The sequence below is a fragment of the Anomaloglossus baeobatrachus genome, chromosome 5 (genome assembly GCF_048569485.1).
Source record: "Anomaloglossus baeobatrachus isolate aAnoBae1 chromosome 5, aAnoBae1.hap1, whole genome shotgun sequence".
NCBI lineage: Eukaryota > Metazoa > Chordata > Amphibia > Anura > Aromobatidae > Anomaloglossus > Anomaloglossus baeobatrachus.
Window position 1 is genome coordinate 543,192,193 of NC_134357.1, and position 20,665 is coordinate 543,212,857.

General features: G+C 45.5%; 1 pseudogene; it reads left to right on the forward strand.

The window, feature by feature from the left end:
- The window catches only part of LOC142312225 (uncharacterized), a 268,034-nt pseudogene that overhangs the window by 240,268 nt on the left and 7,101 nt on the right, over positions 1-20,665 (forward strand).

Here is a 20,665-nt window from a genome sequence, read left to right on the forward strand (position 1 = left end):
GCTGACAGTGATAGCCACAGTTCAATCGAGTTCATGGCTAAGCCATGGACTCGGGTGAACCCTGACGTCACGGCGAACACGGCCGAAAAAAGCCAAAGACTGCCGAATGACAAGCAGTGCAGTGAATACCACTGGAAGTTAATGATCGGACCCAGAAGCAGAAGCAGCCTGGAGACAGCGGCTGAGCGGATCTGCAGGATGCGTCGCGGGACCGGTAAGTATAATGACAATATTTATTATTAACTATATTCTTTATTTTACAGCCCCCCGCCCCATCCCATAACTGTAAAGTTCAAGCTCGGGGTTTGGACAAAAGTTTGCGTTATCTTCGGCCCTGAACTCGAACTTTACAAAACGTTCTGGCAAGGCTCCTGATCCCGAACATCGGGGGGGAGTTTGCCCATCACTACTCCTAACTAAAAAAAGGCAAAGTAAACCACATGGTTCTCATTTGTTTACCCAACCATCTAGCACAAGTGAGTGATATATATTATTGTATATTACTTCACAATTACACTTCGACGCTACAATCCCCCTGTAGTCTAGAACACGACAATTATGAATTCATGAAATTATGAGGGAAGTTTTGTGCTGGGATTAATAATGTGTCTGCTCAACCCTATAACTAATAATAGTTCAGGATGGAATGAAGTATTATACATACTGTAGGTATCGAAACATCACCCATTGTGGTAACTCCTCCCTGCCGTACTGTAACCATGTCCATCCACAGAATATACCGACTTCATCTTGGCGTCCATGGGACTGCCTGGCGTCACAACTGGTAGTTGGGCCTGGCCACATAGAGCCCCTCCCTCATTCTGGGGTTCCTTCCTGGCATGATGGGGTATGAACGACATCATTACCAATCTTTTAGTATCCGCCTACCCAAAGTCTGTTATTGCTGGTCACACTCTAGAATGGCTCCACCCACATAGACCATAGGTTGCCCCGTAATTATCCCATGTACACTCCTTTACCCTGCCAGACTTACCATTAATGAGGTTCAACTATGAATAGATACATAGGCTTTTATGCATAGCAGGTCCTTGTTTTAAGGTGTGGCGTGATGTCAGCGATACCTAAGTTGGCTGATGGTTAGAAAACTGTTCATCTAACTGACTTTCAATCCATCCCTTATAAACATCACCAATTGCTAGGGTTGAAGTGGAACACAACTATGAAATGAGGGGGGCTCTCCCTAAAGAACCTTAATCTATTTCCCTATTCACACAACACGACACATAAACAACTTTATTACACAAAATATATATACCTTTGCCACGAGTGCATATACAGACTTAAGCTAAAATTACCAAATATCTCCTGAATCTATAAAGCTCATGCAGATCATTGACCCATGTGTAAATGGATTAACTTCCGGTCATAAATGCATGAACACCTGCACTTATACTTAAAGTGTCTATATGCACACTTATGAATTTAATAGGGGTAGAATACCCAGACATAAACAACAAACAAAATATTATCATATATACAGTGTATGTATGATGTATATTGGATCCGTGGTAAACTACTGGATTCGTCTTTTGTCCTTAATTCCTCATCTCTGGCTCAGGTTATAATGCTCAGCCTTATCTCTGTGCTGTTGAGTAGTCCATCTTTTGGTACTCCTGAAATCTGAGACAATCCAGTATATAATGATGTAGTCCAGTAATGATAGGCAGTCAAGTATATAATGATGCAGTCAAGTATTAATGATAATGATCATGACAAGGAGGACAATAACAGTGTAATCAATATTAGAGTGAGGTAACTTTGGGGCTGTAAATGAACGAATACTCCAACCGTCCCACCACGACACTGGAGTCTTTATAGTGTTCCAGTCTCCTCATGGCTGAAATATCACACGAGTCGTTGCCGAACTAACACAGGACGTTCTGGAGCATAACAGAACCTAAAACGAGAAAGACTGAGATTTCTCCAGGTGCAGTTAGTACATAATATACAATGTTTTATTTTACGCTCCTCTGCTGCACCAAACTCACTCCTTCTATAGCATACACACGTGGTCAAAATTGTTGGTACCCCTCATTTAATGAAAGAAAAACCCTCAACGGTCACAGAAATAACTTGAATCTGACAAAAGTAATAATAAATTAAAAAAAATTACAAAAATGAACAAATGAAAGTCAGACATTGCTTTTCAACCATGTTTCCACAGAATTAAAAAAATATAAAACTCCTAAAACAGGCCTGGACAGAAATGATGGTACCCGTAAAGGGAACCTGTCAGGTCCAATATGCACCCAGAGGCATGAGCAGTTCTGGGTGTATATTGCTAATCCCTGCCTAACCGTCCCTGTATACACTAGCATAGATAAAGAGATCTTTAGAAAAGGTATTTCTAAATATCTTTTATCTTATGTTAATGAGCGAGGGGACTAGTCCGTTAGTTCCCCTGGCTAGTTGGCTCTATTAGCATGTTAGTACGCCCCTGTGGGCGTGTTAATATGCTAACGAATGTTCAGCATGAGAGGATGATCTCACTCACCTCTCCGGCGCTATCGCGTCCAAGGCTGGATTTCGACTCAATGCACCTGACCCCGGAGTTTGGGTCATGCGCCCACAGGGGCGTACTAACATGCTAATGGAGCCGAGTGACAAGGGGAACTAACGCCCAGGGGACTAGTCCCCTCGCTCCTTAGCATAAGATAAAAGATCTTTAGAAATACTTTTTCTACAGATCTCTGTATCTATGCTAGTGTATACAGGAACGGTTAGGCAGGGATTAGCAATATGCACCCAGGACTTCTCGTGGCTCTGGGTGCATATTGCAACTGCCTTTGTTTTTGCCTCCCATTAAATTTAATGGTGTTCGGAAATGTTTGTCGAACTGTTTGGCGAACACAGGTAAATTCAGTGAAAAGGGACCAAACCGAACCTTGGGAGGTTCACTCATCTCCGTCTATTTGTCATCAAAGCCGAGAAAATCACAAGTTACATTCCACACATAAAGCTGTCTAAAAAAGGCAGCGTGGGGTAATTGTGCCAGAAGTGAGGAGCAAATAATGCTGAAAAAGTGACCAAGAGTCGATGTAAAGGGGGCTTTACACGGTAGCGATATCGCTAGCAATTTGTAGCAATAGCAAGCGTGTAAGTACCCGCCCCCGTCGCGCATGCGATTGTTTGTGATTGCTGCCGTAGCGAACATTATCGCTACGGCAGCGTCACACATACTTACCTGGTCGGCGGCGGCGCTGTGACTGCCGAACTATCCCTCCTTCAAGGGGGAGGGACTTCGGCATCACAGCGACGTCACTGCAATGTCACTAAGCGGCCGGCCAATCAAAGCGGAGGGGCGGAGATGAGCAGGACGTAACATCCTGCCCACCTCCTTCCTTCCACATTGTGGCCGGCGGCAGGTAAGGAGACGTTCCTCGCTCCTGCAGTGTCACACATAGCGATGTGTGCTGCCGCATGAGTGATGAACCACCTGGATGAACGATGAACCCTTACCGATTTTTGAGTTTGGGACGACCTCTCCATGGTGAACGATTTTCACCATTTTTGAGGTCGCTTAAGGTCGCTGGTCAGTGTCACACGCTGCGATATCGTTAATGACGCCGGATGTGCGTCACTAACAACTTGACCCCGACGACAAAACATTAACGATATCGTAGCATGTAAAGCCCCCTTTAGGCTACATTCACACTTCCGTTGTTGTAAATCCGTCAGGTCCGTCGTTGGGTCACAATGACGGATCTGTCGTTTTTGAGATGTCAACTGACGCAATGGATGTGTTAGGCTAGGTTCACATTTCCGTTGTTTATGATCAGTCACAATCCGCCGCTTCGATAAACAACGCAATCCGTTTAGCGGATTTCGTTGTTCCTATAGACTTGTATGAGCAGCGTAGTGCAACCGATGTCCTTGCGTTGCATCCGCTGCCTGACTGATCAGTCGTGGAACGACTGACGGTCGGGCGGCAGGAACGCAGCATGTAACTTTTTTTGAGCAGCGGAATCCTTATGTTTTCACTGCGCATGCTCAGATCTTGTGTTTAATCATCCAAATGAATGTCTCTCTCTCGGCGGCTGAACGATCAGCTGATCATCCGGCGGCCGGCTTCTGCGAGCGATCAGCTGATCTCCGGGCCACCAGCTTTTGAGAGTGATCAGCTGATCGTTCACAGAACCCGGCCGCTGGGCGATCAGCTGATCGCTCTCAAAAGCCGGCGGCCGGCTATTGTGAATGATCAGCTGATCGTTCTCTCTCTCTCGTTTTACAACGGAATCCGCTTTATCATGACAATGAATTCCAATTTTTATCATCCGTTGTACAACGCATGTGACTGATGCAAAACAACGGAAATACGAACCTAGCCTTATTTCACAGGATTCAGTTCACAGGAATCCTGTGAAAAAACTAATCCATTGCATCCGTTGTGCATCCGTTTTTTGACGGATCCGTCGTGATCCGTTTGTATTTGGGACAGCCAAATGGGTGTGCCAAACATGCTGGGCATGGTCAGTATAGCATGACGGAATCCAGCACCATAGACATCCATTATAGCCGCCGCTCCAAAAAACGTTACATTGTGCATTCATACCGCCCGACTGTCAGTCATTCCATGACTGATCCGTCATGCAGCGGATGCAGCGCATGTCGTTAATACAAGTCTATGGGGAAAAACAGATTCCTGCAAAATATTTTGCAGGATACTGTAATTACTCAAGGTGACGGATTGTGACGGTTTTAAAACAACGGAAGTGTGAATGTAGCCTTAGTAAGAGACCGGGAGACACTGCTACCAAGATATACAAATCTATAAACACAGAGAGTGCCGGATCCTGGGACTGAGCGCAGGGCAGAGACATGGGGCTGTAAAGCCGAAACTGGATGAGTCAATGGGGGAAACAATAATATACACACGCGGCTCCACTCCATACACGTCATATACACTTGGCTCCAATCCATACATTTCATGCAAATGGCTCCGCTTCATTTAATTAGTACACACACGGCTCCGCTTCATATAATTAGTACACACACGGCTCCGCTCCGTACACCTCGTACACACACGGCTCCGCTCCGTACACCTCGTACACACACGCCTCCGCTCCGTACACCTCGTACACACACGGCTCCGCTCCGTACACCTCGTGCACACGCGGCTTTGCTCCGTACACCTCGTACACACGCGGCTCCGCTCCGTACACCTCGTACACACGCGGCTCCGCTCCGTACACCTCGTACACACACGGCTCTGCTCCATACACCTCGTACACACACGGCTCCGCTCCGTACACCTTGTACACACGCGGCTCTGCTCCATCCACACTGTAAACCCCTCCTGACCCCACACATAACCTTCCCCTCATCCAGCACCATGACACCCAGCACAGCAGAGTTCTGCATACACTGAGGAGCTGATCATGTGACCCCTGACTCCTCCCCTCCATGTGACATCATCACAGGTCCTGGAAGCACAGAGCAGCCATATATCTAGTGTGCGGCTCTGCAGGAGGAGGTATGTGGAGATTCCCCATTACTGGGGCAGGGGGCATTAACCCCTTCAGCTCTGAGACTTTCTTGGGGTTTTTCTCTTGCTGATTTCTATGAATCGTGAGGTTTTTGTTCCTTTTCCTCTGATAGATACAGACGCCCCAACTATGAGAGGCCGGAAGTGAGGAAACCCGTCTGCACTCAGTCCTCGGCCCCTTTCCTGCCCTCAGTCCTCGGCCCCTTTCCTGCCCTCAGTCCTCGGCCCCTTTCCTGCCCTCGGTCCTCGGCTCCTTTCCTGCCCTCGATCCTCGTCCCCTCTCCTGCCCTCGGTCCTCGTCCCCTCTCCTGCCCTCGGTCCTCGGCCTGCAGTCAGGTCATGGGCGTCACCGGCTTGTTTGATGAGCATGACTATTTGCGTTGGGGCTTGGTGATGTTTTTTCCTGTCCGCTATAATCCTGCAGGCTCCGCCCCCTGCACCCCCACCCAGCTTCTATTTTAATCAACTCTATGCCAGGTGGACTTAGAATAAACATTGTTTTTCTGTCTGGAAACATCAGACTGCATTTTGAACACGTGACAAATTACGTCATACCGGGCAAGAGCCCGTACAATCTAGCGTCTGTGTGACGCCCTGGACCCCAGGGGTCACAGGTAACAACACCTACCACATTACACACACACCCCCATCCCTTGTGAGGACACACCCGTCACCCGAAAGGGAGACCTGATGCCTCCCTCAGGGCCAGTAGGGCACACCAGGTGGGCGGAATCAGGCGGAAAGGCACGCCCACCGAGGAGACTACTGTCCCGAGGCAGGAAATACAAACAGATGAGTTGTAGAGTGACAGTGACAGGAGGTGTAGAGGAGCAGAGCTGTCAGGGACCCGGGTTGAAGCCTGGGATCCCCGTAACGTAAGGCAGGCAGACGGTGGTGGCCGTCTGCAGGAGTACCGGTACAGCAACCGGCAGAACCGTAGGGACCGGGCCAGGGTTGGAGCCCACCGGCCCTGAACCGGGGAGTCAACCGTTTACCGGAGCACCAGAAACCGGTTACTCAGACCCCGTCCTAGCTTAAAAGCCACTGAGTATAGGCAAATTAACTGATTGCAGTCTGGACCTCACGGGTTCATTCTCACCCAAAGTCCTGAAAGAAGGCAAAAGCCCACCGATACCGGGTGAGAGCCACCGCCAAGGGCCAAACATCCAACGGGCCAGCGCCTGCGGGTAACAGAGGGCTCCTCCGGCAGCTGAACGCCGGGGAGCGGGCTACCACTGCCCAGGCAGGGGAGCCAACAACCACAACAAGAGGTGCAAGGGAAAGGGGCCACCATCAGCCTCACAAGGGACACAAGCAGCCGGCTGCGGAACCCGACTATACCCGAACTTTGGTTTACCAGTGACTCTGAGTGTGAATTAATCGTGAGTACACCAGTGCCATCCGGGCACGACCCTGCACCCCGACAACAACACCGTCGCTAGCACATCCCTCACCGGGCCCCGGGACACACCACCCCTACCCACGGAGGGGCTAACATCTAGGCTGCGGCCACAAAACCGATCCCGGACGAGCCCCCATCACTCCAGCCGCAGCAGTGGTGCATCCCGTCACCACGACCCGTGGGTAGCGTCACGACCCGTCCGACGATAACGCGCCCCCCCCCCCCCCGGCTGCGCACCTCGTCCCACACCACCACCACCCCACTGCCTCCCCTTAACAGAGCGACGTGGCCCCCGCTCCGGAGGCGCTCGTGCCACCGACAACCTGAGCCCGGACCTCGAGCGTCTCGGCCCGAGCAGCGGAGAGCTGCCGAGCCCCTCTCAGGGCGGTACATCTACCCTCTTTCTTGTCCTCAGTGCCCGGCCCTTTTCTTGCTCTTGGTCCTCAGCCCCTTTCTGTCCTCAGTCCTCAGCCCTTTTCTTGCCCTCGGCCCTTTTCTTGCCTTCGGCCCTTTTCTGCCCTCGGTCTTCGGCCCCATTCTGCCCCCACACGGTATAATGTTCCACCCTCACAACTCTACAGCAGTGATAGAAGGACACACCGTACTCCACTCTATATTTTTCTCCTCGTAACTTATCACCCATTCACCATTTCTTTTTACCCGGCAAGAAGAGTTGTTAGGGTTGAGCCTAAAATGTCTGGGCTCCTTCCAGGTTATGGGCATAGACGGATTGATTCATGGGCGTGGCAATATTTCCTCCTATCGACTATAATCATGCAGGCTCCGCCCCCTGCCCCCCCATCTGGAGTTTTTACCCCCAGACTCCCACTTCTATTTTAAGCAACTCCATGACTACATGGACTTAGAAAAAGCATGTTATTCCGTCTGAAAAATTGTGCTGCATCTTGAACACGCCCCCTATCATGTGACAAATTACATCATACTGGGAAGGAGCCTGTACATTCTAACAAATATCAAGTTGTCAGAGGGTCGGATGCAGTGAGGGGCGTTCAGCAGACGCCAAAGACAGCAGGGTGCAGGGAGAAATCAGGGAGCGTCCTCTGTATCCAGGACTAGAGATGGGCAAACCCGCAGATATTTGTGATCGGTGAGTCCAACTGGATTTTAAAAAGAACCCCGGTTCTGGACCGGACAGAATCCCAAAAATCTGCCCTCACACCAATCCCCATATAAGTCTATGGGGACCCGAATATTGTGCTTTACAACGGTAGCAGAAAGGGCTAGTAGGATTAGAGCAGGAGCGTTATACTTACCGAGTCTCACGCACGCAGCTGTACACTGCTTCCGGAGCTGCTTATTACTTTCATACATATTCAACTCTACTCCCGCCCACTGGCAGTCCCGGCATCTGTGATTGTTGTAGTCAGACCGTGCCCCACCCTGTGTGACAGTGGGTGGGGGAAGCAGTGAATATGTATGAGGATAATGAGTGGCCCCGGAAGTAGTTTAAAACGCTCCTGCTCTATTCCCTATTTTCTTTCGTTCTTTTTTTTAATTATCTGGGTGGCCGAATCCAAATAGTTACACGGAGTTACCTGAGAACTCAGTGTTTGGGGTCGGTGTACGGATAATAGATATCTGGTACAGATCCCGAATTTTACAGTCTGGGTTTGCCCATCACTATTCAATGTCAATTTTATATTTTGTTCATTCATAGTTTTAGCAGCCAGAAACTATTTTTTTGTAACACAAGAGCCAATTTGCCAAACACATCTGTAAGGCCGAGTTCACGTGTAGCATAAATGCTGCAGTTTTTTTTTTATCTGTACATTTTCTGCAGGCGTCCGCACCAAACTACATAATAGCAATCTTCTCAGGTTTTTGTATTTGTACTACATTTATATGGGTTTGTTTGTTTTTTTTGTTTTTGTTTGCATCATTTGATGTTTTTGGTTCAGATTTGAAGAAGAGTTTTTTTCAGGGCTGTGGAGTCGGTAAGCCAAACCTCCGACTCCAACTCCTCAATGTCCCTGATTCTGACTCCAACTCTGACTCCCTCATACAGTTGAAACCTGAAGTTTCCATCTGCGCTCTATAAAGACACATCTGCATGTTTTTCTCACTATCTGACATGAAATCAGAATAAACCTTTCCCGTTTTAGGTCAATTAGGAACCAAAATTATTTATATTTGCCATTTGCCAAAATAATGAGAGAGAGAAAATGTTTTAAGGCATTTGTATTACTTTCTGCAAACTCAAGAGTTTACATACCTTTCATTAGTATTTCATCCAAGATAGAAGGAAAAACCGAGCACAACTTCCAGCTAGTAATTACTATGCTTCTTCACCTGTCACGGTGGGCAGACTATACACTCCTTAATATGACTCTGCAACTGGCGGTGCAACTTCAAAGAACAATCACATAGCGATCAGAGCAAAAACAGAAGAATGGAAGGCACTCACCAGTTTTTCTTGCAGAAAAAGTCTTGTTTATTCTTTACAAAAGAAACGGCATATTAGCGAGGAGGGGGAGAGAGAGACACAGACCACACACAGACAACAGCTGTTTCGCACCGGCAGCCGGCGCTTTGACAAGTCTCTTTGTACAGTAGAGGCTTGTCAAAGCGCCGGCTGCCGGTGCGAAACAGCTGTTGTCTGTGTGTGGTCCGTGTCTCTCTCTCCCCCTCCTCCCTAATATGCCGTTTCTTATGTAAACAAGACTTTTTCTGCAAGAAAAACTGTTGAGTGCCTTCCATTCTACTGTTTTTGCTCATTTCATTAGTATTTTTACCATTGCCCTTAAACCTCATGACCTCGGTGAAACGTTTTGGATCTCCTTCCACAAGTTTCTCAAACTAGTTGGTGGGAATTTGGGCCCATTTCTCTTGACAGAACTGGGGTAACTGAGCCATGTTTGCTGGTCGCCTTTGTTCGCACTGGCCTTTTCAGCTTTGCTGATAAATTTTCAATAGGATTGAGATCAGAGTTTTGTGATGGCCACTCCAAAACATTGACTTTGTTATCCTAAAGCCAGTTTGTAACCAGTTTTGCAGTAGCTTCTGGTCATTGTACATTTGGAAGACCCATTTCCATTTCCACCCAAGCTTTAAGTTTATGGCTGATGTCTTCAGATGTTGCTTCAGTATTGCCACATAATCTTCTTTCCTCATGATGCCATCTATTTTGTTAAGTGCACCAGTCCCTTATGCAATAAAACAACGCTACAACATGATGCTGCCGTCCCAGTGTTTTACAGTTGGGATGGTGTTCTTAGGCTTCAAAGCTTCTCCCTTTTTCCTTCAAACGTAAGAATGGTCATTATGGCCAAACAGTTCAATTTTAGTTTCATCAGAGCACAGGACATGTCCCCAAAAATGAAGGTCCGTGTTCCTGTATGCATTTGCAAACATTGATCTGGCTTTTTTATGTTTCTTTTGGAGTAATGGCTTCTTCTTGGCAGAGTGGCCTTTCATCCCATGTTGATACAGAACTCATTTCACTATGGATAATGACACAATCTTACCAGCTTCTGCCAGCATCCTCACAAGGTTTATTTTCTTTTTTTTTTTTCATGGGTTGATATGCACATGTCTGATCAAAGCATGTTCATCTCTGGTACACAGAACCCGTCTCCTTCCAGAGCAGTATGATGGCTGGACATTCCCATCTTCTTTGTACTTGCGTATAAATATTTGTACAGGTGAAAGTGGCACCTTCAGGTATCTAGAAATTGCACCCAAGGATGAACCAGAATTGTCCACAATTCTCTTTCTGAGATCTTGGCTGATTTCTTTTGACTTTCCCATGAGGCTACACAAAGAAGTGTATTAAAATACATTCACAGGTGTGTCTAATTAACTCAGATGTTGCTAATAAACCTATCAGAAGTTTCCAAAGACATGACATCACTATATGGGCTGTCACATATTGTTTAAAGGCACAGTACTCTCAGTGTATGTAAACTTTTGACTTTGCAGAAAGTAATAAAAATGCCTTTAAACATTCTCTCTCTTATTCTTCTGGCATTTGGCAAAAGTAAATAAATTTTTGGTTCCTAATTGACCTAAAAGGGGAAAGGTTTATTCTGATTTCATGTCAGATAGTTAGAAAAACATGCAGATGTGTCTTTTTAGATAATGGATGTAAACTTCTGGTTTCAACTGTACATGACTGATGTTTTTGATAAATTTATTGTAGTAAAATGGTAACATCACTACTTATATCATGTAGCTGAAGTGCAGCACAGATTCATCTCAACTAAAATCCTAGATTCTTTGATCAGGAATAGAACAGACATTTATAGGACATCTCATAACTTTTCCAAATTCTTATGAAAAAATAATCATCACATGCATTGAACCAATGTACCCAATATATTATGTATTTTAGGAGTCAGAATCTGTCCATTTTATATCGACTTCGATTCCATGACTCCGACTCCACAGCCCTGTTTAAAATAAAATGGAAAACCTTTGATTCTGTACTTAAAAAAGTAACAGTGTGTTTTATACAAGTGTGTTTTACATATTTTTTTAACCGGTTCCCCATAGAAGTCTGCAATGAAAAAAATAAATCGAAACCGCACAATTCAAAGTGGTCACAAGTTTTCATGAAATCGCCTCCACTTTGCTCAGACTGTAAAATGCAGCAGATTTTCTATACAGAACAGTGGATATCGTTGCCATACTACCATCCCCCCAATACACAGTATAATGTTCTCACAGTACCACCATCCCCCCCAACACACAGTATAATGTTCCCAGCAGTACCTCCATCCCCTCACACAGTATAATGTTCCCACAGTACTGCCATCCCCTCCACAGTATAATGTTCCCACAGTACCTCTATCCCCCACACAGTATAATGTTCCCACAGTACCTCCATCCCCCCAACACACCGTATAATGTTCCCACTGTACTGCCATCCCCTCCACAGTATAATGTTCCCACAGTACCTCCATCCTCCCACAGAGTATAATGTTCCCACAGTACCTCCATCCCCCCAACACACCGTATAATGTTCCCACTGTACCTCCATCCCCCCACACAGTATAATGTTCCCACAGTACCTCCATCCCCCCCAACACACCGTATAATGTTCCCACTGTACCTCCATCCCCCCACACAGTATAATGTTCCCACAGTACCTCCATCCCCCCAACACACCGTATAATGTTCCCACTGTACCTCCATCCCCCCACACAGTATAATGTTCCCACAGTACCTCCATCCCCCCCAACACACCGTATAATGTTCCCACTGTACCTCCATCCCCCCACACAGTATAATGTTCCCACAGTACCTCCATCCCCCCAACACACCGTATAATGTTCCCACTGTACCTCCATCCCCCCACACAGTATAATGTTCCCACAGTACCTCCATCCCCCCCAACACACCGTATAATGTTCCCACTGTACCTCCATCCCCCCACACAGTATAATGTTCCCACAGTACCTCCATCCCCCCCAACACACCGTATAATGTTCTGACAGTACCACCATCCCCCCAACACACAGTATAACAATCCCACAGTACCACCATCCCACCACACACAGTATAATGTTCCCACAGCACCACCATCCCCCCAACATACAATATAATGTTCTCACAATACCACCAACCCCCAACATACAGTATAATGTTCTCACAGTACCACCATCCTTTCACACACAATATAATGTTCTCACAGTACCGCCATAGCTTTATACGCAATATAATGTTCCCACAGTACTGCCATCCCCCCACACACACAGTATAATGTTCCCCCAGTACCACCATCCCCCAAACACAGTATAATGTTCCCACAGTACTGTTACCCCCTCCCACACATTATAATGTTCCAACAGTACCATTATCCTCCCACACAGTATAATATTGCCACAGTACCACCGTCCCTCCCCGCACAGTATAATGTTCCCACAGTACCTCCATCCCCCCACGCAGTATAATGTTCCCACAGTACCTCTATCCCCCACACAGTATAATGTTCCAACAGTACTGCCATCACCTCCACAGTATAATGTTCCCACAGTACCTCCATCCCCCCAACACACAGTATAATGTTCCCACTGTACCTCCATCCGCCCACACAGTATAATGTTCCCACAGTACCGCCATCCCCCGCACACAGTATAATGTTTCCACAGTACCGACATCCCCCCCACACAGTATAATGTTCCCACAGAACCACCATCTCTCCCCACACACAGTATAATGTTCCCACAGTACCACCATCCTCCCACACACAGTATAATGATCTCACAGTAACACCATCCCTCCCCACACAGTATAATGTCCCCACTGTACCGTCATCCCCCCACATGCAGTATAATGTTCCCATAGTACCGCTATCCGTCCCCACAAACTTTATGATACTACAAGATGCCCCCCACACTATGGTACCATCCACACCACCGGCTAAAAAATAAATCCTCACTTATCCCCAGTTTTTATGCAGATGAACCTGGCACATACCACTGACCTCCAGGATCAGTTTCCCAAGTCTGGAAATTTAGTTCTGGAATGGTCAGCAGGTGTTATATATGTACGAGGGGTTCTTTCTCTTTCTTACTGCCTTTTTGTCAAGAATGGAGAATGTTCTTTTTGTCTCCTGCTAAACTATTTTTCAGTTATAAGTTTTTTTTATATTTTTTTTTTCACAAATCTTCATTAGTACAATCATACAACATTCAGGCCTCTGATTGCTCAGGTGATACACTGCACTACTGTAGTGCTGACGGTTATCCCTGCCTGTCAGAGTAAAACTAATGGCCCCATACACATGAGATAAATGTTGTCTGAACAATCATTCAACTGACTGTTATCTAACCTGACTGCTCATACACACAACTGTTCTACTTGGACAAGATATCCTGTGGTTTCTGTGAGTCAGTAGTTGGCAGACTCCTCTAGCAGAGGATTATCTCCAGGGAGAAGAAGCGAATCAGCTACTGGATATCAGCATGCCAGATCCTTCTCTCTGACATCATCTGTTATTGACCCTAAAGCGGGCTTTACACGCTACGACATCGCTCAAGTGATCTCGTTGGGGTCACGGAAATTGTGACGCACATCCGGTAGCTTTAGCGATGCCGTTGCGTGTGACGCCTATGAGCGATTTTGCATCATCGCAAAAACGTGCAAAATCGCTCATCGGAGACATGGGGGTCCATTCTCAAATATCGTTACTACAGCAGTAACGAAGTTGTTCCTCGTTCCTGCGGCAGCACACATCGCTCCGTGTGACACCGCAGGAACGAGGAAGCTCTCCTACCTGCCTCCCGGCCACAATGTGGAAGGAAGGAGGTGGGCGGGATGTTCGTCCTGCTCATCTCCGCCCCCCCGCTTCTATTGGGCGGCGGTTCAGTGACGCTGAACGAACCGCCCCCTTAGAAAGGAGGCGGTTCGCCGGTCACAGCGACGTCGCAGGGAAGGTAAGTAGTGTGACGGGTCCGTGCGATGTTGTGCGACATGGGCAGAGATTTGCCCGTGTCGCACAACCGATGGGGGCGGGTACGCACGCTGGCGATATCGGTACCGATATCGGAGTGTGTAAAGCGGCCTTTACATGAGAGGTTTCAGCAAACTTTAGTCTGTGTGTGGGAGCCACACTTCTAGTTCAGTCCATGCAAGACAAGAAAATACATCTACACCTTATATCTCCTGATATGTTTTCCCTTATTATCTTCACTAATTGTATTATTGCACAAAATTCTTTATGATATGACATCAGTTCATCTTATTCACATTCAGTTCCCTTCAATAACGGATGATCTCAGTGGAGATATTTTATATAAGATTTTTCTGAATATGGACAAGGACAAGATGGCTGAGAGGATATTACACCTCACCCTAGAGATCCTCTTCCGGCTTACTGGAGAGGTGAGAGATTCTGATGACGTCACATTACACCATTCTTATCTATGGGAATAACAGATGGACAGAACTAGAGAGGTGAGGACTCTGGGAATGTCTGGAGTGAGATTTATTACTGTGTCTCTCCATAACCAGGATTACACAGTAGTGAAGAAGACCTCCGGTGATCGCTGTCAGTACCCTATGTCCGAGGAATGGGGAAGACCCCTGAGCCCAATCACGGGGCCTCCATCTCACCCCACGATACTTGAGGACATCAATGACCAGAAGATCTTAGAACTCACCTACAAGATGATTGAGCTGCTGACTGGAGAGGTGACACTGCTGGGAATGCTGGGACATTATACAGTAACGCTATGAAGGGATCGGGGGGTGACGGTATCATTGTATGTGTCAGGTTCCTGTAAGGTGTCAGGACGTCACCGTCTATTTCTCCCTGGAGGAGTGGGAGTATTTAGAAGGACACAAAGATCTGTACAAGGACGTTATGATAGAGGTTCCCCAGCCCCTCACATCATCAGGTAACAGACAGGGCTAAATACACACGGACTATAATTATCTGTATGTAAAGAATTAATTCAGTCCTTGTATGTGTTTCTTCCAGTTCTATCCAGTAAGAGGACCAGATCAGAGCGATGTCCCCGTCCTCTTCTTCCACAGGACTGTAAAGAAAAAAATCCCAATGTTCCTCAGGATCACCAGGAAGATGGAGAGAAGGTGTCATGATATCTCTTCTATGATGTGTAGATGACTGTAAAAGTCTTGTGCTCAGTCTTGTTTTATCCGCCAGTATTATGTTTGTCATGAACAGCCGGGGGGGGGTCACACCAGAATCCAATCCGCTGTTCACGGATTTATCAAGAACACGACTACTCTCTAGCGCCCCCTTATTGTCAGGTCAATTTTGGAACTGCCGGACAATAAGTAAATGAGCTGCGCTGAGCTAATAGTGCCAAATATTGGAGGTCTCACAGCAAGGGTAAATGTGTATATCACCGAATCCCATGGAATATATATATCTCGGTACCCTTAATGATAGTACCCCAATAATTCTATGCAAGAATAATTACGCTGCCACCACCCAACTTTAGGGGTAGCTGGGGATCTGTTTCAGATAGCAGAAGGCTTCAGGCTCGGGGTCGTATATAGAGCGAGGAATGAAGCTATTAAATTTTATATATTTAATCCAAAATAGAAGGTAGTGTTTATAAAAAATATACAAGAATTTACAAAAAGGAACAATACAAATACAGTTACAAAAAATAAAAGAAAAAATGAAAGAGACTACTACACCTGGTCACGGATTATGGCTCAAATATAAGGGAGAGGCACCCCCAGGAAATGGACAATCCTATACACAGAATGTATATCTTCTAGGCATTGACACAGAGGGTAAGGAGACATTGGCTGATATTAACCTCTGTCCCACCCGCAGCCCCCACCTCTGCTGACATCATGTAAGGGAGGGGGTTTTCCCTCTTCCAGAATTATTGAATCCTCACAGTCCTCATATCTCCGTGTGGGATCATCCCACGCGGACGATATTACCCTCATATTTTATATTACGATTTTAGGAAAAGGTGGATACCACACAAGGGGGATCAGTATGTTCTGGGGGGCAGATATTAATTTGTGGCTCTTTCGTATGTCCTACGATTTAGCTGAAATATATGAGATGTGCGTCATGGAATCTTGAGATCAGCGGTATGCACACCATATCTGAGTGACGTATGTACAGTATTTCGCAATATTAATACTTCACCAGCGAAGATAATATGACTGCCCTAGCCTTTTCATCAGATAAGCTGTTATCCTGCAGGAAACTTTTACTCTGCCCCTGTATACACAGATTGTAGTCGGAGCCTCTCTTGCCATGCAGGGGGTCTTTGAAGTACTGGGGAGAGTTGTACGTTAATTGAAATGTACCTGTTCCATCCCGTGGCTAGGAAAGCTTTTGCTGGCTGTTAATTTAGCAGGGCTCTGAAGGGGGGGGAAGGGTCACTCCTGATCCAGAGACCATGAAAACATATCTACTTAATACATTTTCATGACAATGCTTTATACTTGGGAAATGAGAACGGTGGAGATGGCAGGATTAGAACTGATCATAGATGTGACTTCTCCATCTCTCTGTGACTTTTACAATGTTTGTTTCAGGGGGAAGATCTGACCCATATTAATACTACAGAGACATATGTGAGGGGTGATGAGCGGAGTAAAGAGGAGATGCCTACAGATAACCACCCAGGTGAGTAGTAACCACTAAATGTTGAGAAGTAAGGGGTACTTTGCACGCTGCGACATCGCTACTGCAATATTGTCGGGGTCAAATCGAAAGTGACGCACATCCGGCGCCAGTAACGATGTCGTAACGTGTAAAGCCTAGATGCGCCGATAAACGATCGCAAAAGTGTCGTAAATCGGCAATCTGTGTAGCGTCGGTCATTTCCATAATGTCGGTACGATGTTGTTGCTCGTTGCTGCCGCAGCACACATCGCTGTGTGTGAAGCCGCAGGAGCTAGGAACATCTCCTACCTGCGTCCACCGGCTATGCGGAAGGAAGGAGGTGGGCGGGATGTTTACGTCCCGCTCATCTTCGCCCCTCCACTTCTATTGGCCGCCTGCCGTGTGACGTCGCTGTGACGTCGCAGGGCAGGTAAGTGCGTGTGAAGTTGCCATAGCGATAATGTTCGCTACGGCAGCTATCACAAGATATCGCATCTGCGATGGGGGCGGGTACTATCGCGCTCGGCATCGCTAGCATCGGCTAGCGATGTCGCAGCGTGCAGAGTACCCCTAACAGCTTTTAGGACAAAGCAAAGAATCTATGTCCCACTGAATGTCTGGATAGTTGAAATCCCCCCCATAATAAGGACCAGGTTATTATTGTTTGCTGCTAGAAAGTTGATTGCTGCACATTGGATTTCGAGTAACCCACCTGCATGAGTGGAGTTCATAAATAAAGTCAAATTATTTCAATGGAAAAAAACATATACCTTAAGAGAGGCAGACCTCATATACAGTATATTATAAGATTTGAGACGCATGGTTGAACTCCCAGTAAGATCACTAGAGTGTCCAATAATGTCTTTCTCCTTAAAGGGAACCAAACACCAGGATTTTCGTATATAAGCTAAAGCCAGTGCTATACTGGCATTATCAGGCTTTTTATCTATCAGCTCGGATGTTTAGGTTTTGATGAAATCCAAGAAAGTGAAGTTTGTAAAATAGCTGCTTCTTGAGTGACAGCAGCTGAGGATCAGATCATATATTGATAGTTATCCCCTCCCCCCTGTTAGAATTAGCATAAGCATTATACAAACAATTCACTTTGTCTAGCAGGACCTGTGGTGAGATCATACTCATGTGACCAGAAGTATGGATACCAGGTCACATGGGTATGACCTCACACAGGTCCTTTCACAAAGTGAGTCGTTTGTATAATACTTATCCTAATTCTAACAGGGGAAGGGGATAATTATGAATATATTATCTGCTCCATTGAAACTGTCATTCAAGAAGCTGCTCATTTTACAAACTTCACTTTCTTGGATTTCAAAACCTATACATCCGAGCTGACCACTACAGGTATGTATAGAATCAGCCTGATAGCGCCAGTACAGCACTGGCTTTATCTTATATATGAATATCCTGGTGATTTGTTCCTTTTAATAATCCAAAGGAGACACTGCAGTTTATTCTTCAAAGAAGGAGTTGGTTTATTCAAGAGCACACAGCACAGAGCAGAAATGGGAAACAGGTGTTATAAGGCACGTAGACACGCGCAGGTGTCCAGATTGGGTGGTTTGGCTATCTGCCCATAAACTATGGTGTAGAAGCGTTTTTGTACCTTGTTTAGACAAAAGGTCACATGTTACAGAAAAGGGTGTAGATAAGTTACATCATACTGCGGCAGAAGGCGGTTATACCTTAAAACAAAGAAGTTACAAGTCCAATATGTCAGTATACATGCACATCAATACCTAATTCTGTTTTAAACCATAAGTTTCCGTGTTCTTATCAACTAACATCATTAATCACATCACAGCTCTTAGTATGCTCTCATAGCACTTCAATATTGACAGGTCTACAGTTCTGGTTTTTGTATTAACTCACTCTATTCACTATTTTCTACCATATAATACAACATATGGCTTTTCTCTATTCTCGCTAAGTGACACTGAGGTCATTTTATGGCTCCATTTTGGGGAGAACTTTAATTCATGCATTGCTTTTGCTGCAAAAACTGTACCAGGGTTTGCAGACAACATGACTGCTTATGTCTGCTGAACACAAGATGGCTGCTCAGTGCAACAGGGCTGACCATTTTCTCACACTCCCCAATATTGGCAGCTCTCGATTTTACTTAGGGATAGAATACACTTATAAATTACATAACAGAGTACAGAGAAGGGATGCACATACCCGCGAAGAGAGAGTATACTGGGCTGACATAATATAATCACAGGAGTTTACGGATGTAAAGTCATAAAGCTATTAAAAAATCTGAAAGAAATCAGTGTAGGGATTACAAGTTTAAGCTTTTTAGCTGGGAGAAGAATCATTACTCTTAACATGTGACGCAAATAGAAATGTGGTAAAATTGCATTGGCTGACCCAGGTTTATGTAATAGTGTAAAATGCTTGTTTTTTTGAGACAAACCGAGGTGCATGATGTAAAGGATATTGAGGGGCTATGGGATGGTGGGAATTTGTTGCTTTCCTTTTGTTTATGTATATCTATGTTGTTGAAAGAAGATAATACAAAATATCTGATTTAAAAGTGTGATTTGGGCAAAATATGAGGCTCAGGCCTCTAGGTTACTAATAATGTAGAAACCCTCTGAGAGATGATGTACTTCAGTGGGGATTGTTTTTGCAAGTAGAAGTTTTTATTGGTAATCTTTTTACCTATAAAATATTTTTTTGTGGCTTCTTATTCCAATATTTTGGAGGCAGAATGAACAAACAGTTGAACACCACACTCTGCCGGTACATCATATGAGGTCTTTTATTAGACTAAGTAAAAAATGGAGAGATTTTTTTTAAGATAAAAAACCTCAAAAACCAGCGCTGAAGAAAAGTAGTATAAGAATTATTGTTAAGATTTTTATTGATAATATCCTTGTTCTAAAAATTTGGACACATTCACATAAATTGATTATACACACAAAGATGATTAAACTAAACAGCTCCTTAAAGTGTATTAGCAGATGGAAAAAAACACCTAAAAAGGTAATTAAGCCCCGGCCGGCGGCAACAAAGATCACCAAAATAGGAAAAAATAAAATAGAAATTGTTTGTATATATTATAAAATAATAAGTCAGAGGAGAGGGCTGTAAATTCAAGAGTCTGCAAAAAAGCACTAAACCAGTGCCAGTTCGTATATCACATCAGCACCTGCTTGAGAATGCCTGCAGTGGAACTATTTCTTCCCCGCTTATTGTGACCGTATTAGCGGTCAGGCTCCACTTACTTCCAGAAAGTAGAGCCTGAGAAGGTAGGTTAAAAGCTGATCTCCTATGTACACAATTTGCACAATTAACCTACTTTCTCCGGCAAGTAAAAGCTCTTCGTGTAAGGACTATAATCTACGGAGCCCCCCTGTCTAACACCGGTGACAGGTACTTCACACCAGAGATCTCTAACGGGTCTCTGCTGCGCTGTTAATATTACCGCTAGACTCCTAATCTGGAGTGCGGTATACCTAGTGACAACTAGGGTCTGGAAGTTAAGTGGAGCATGACCGTTAATACGGTCACAATAAGCGGGGAAGAAATCGTTCCACTGCAGGCATTCTCAAGCAGGTGCTGATGTGATATACGAACTGGCACTGGTTTAGTGCTTTTTTTGCAGACTCTTGAATTTACAGCCCTCTCCTCTGACTTATTATTTTATAATATATACAAACAATTT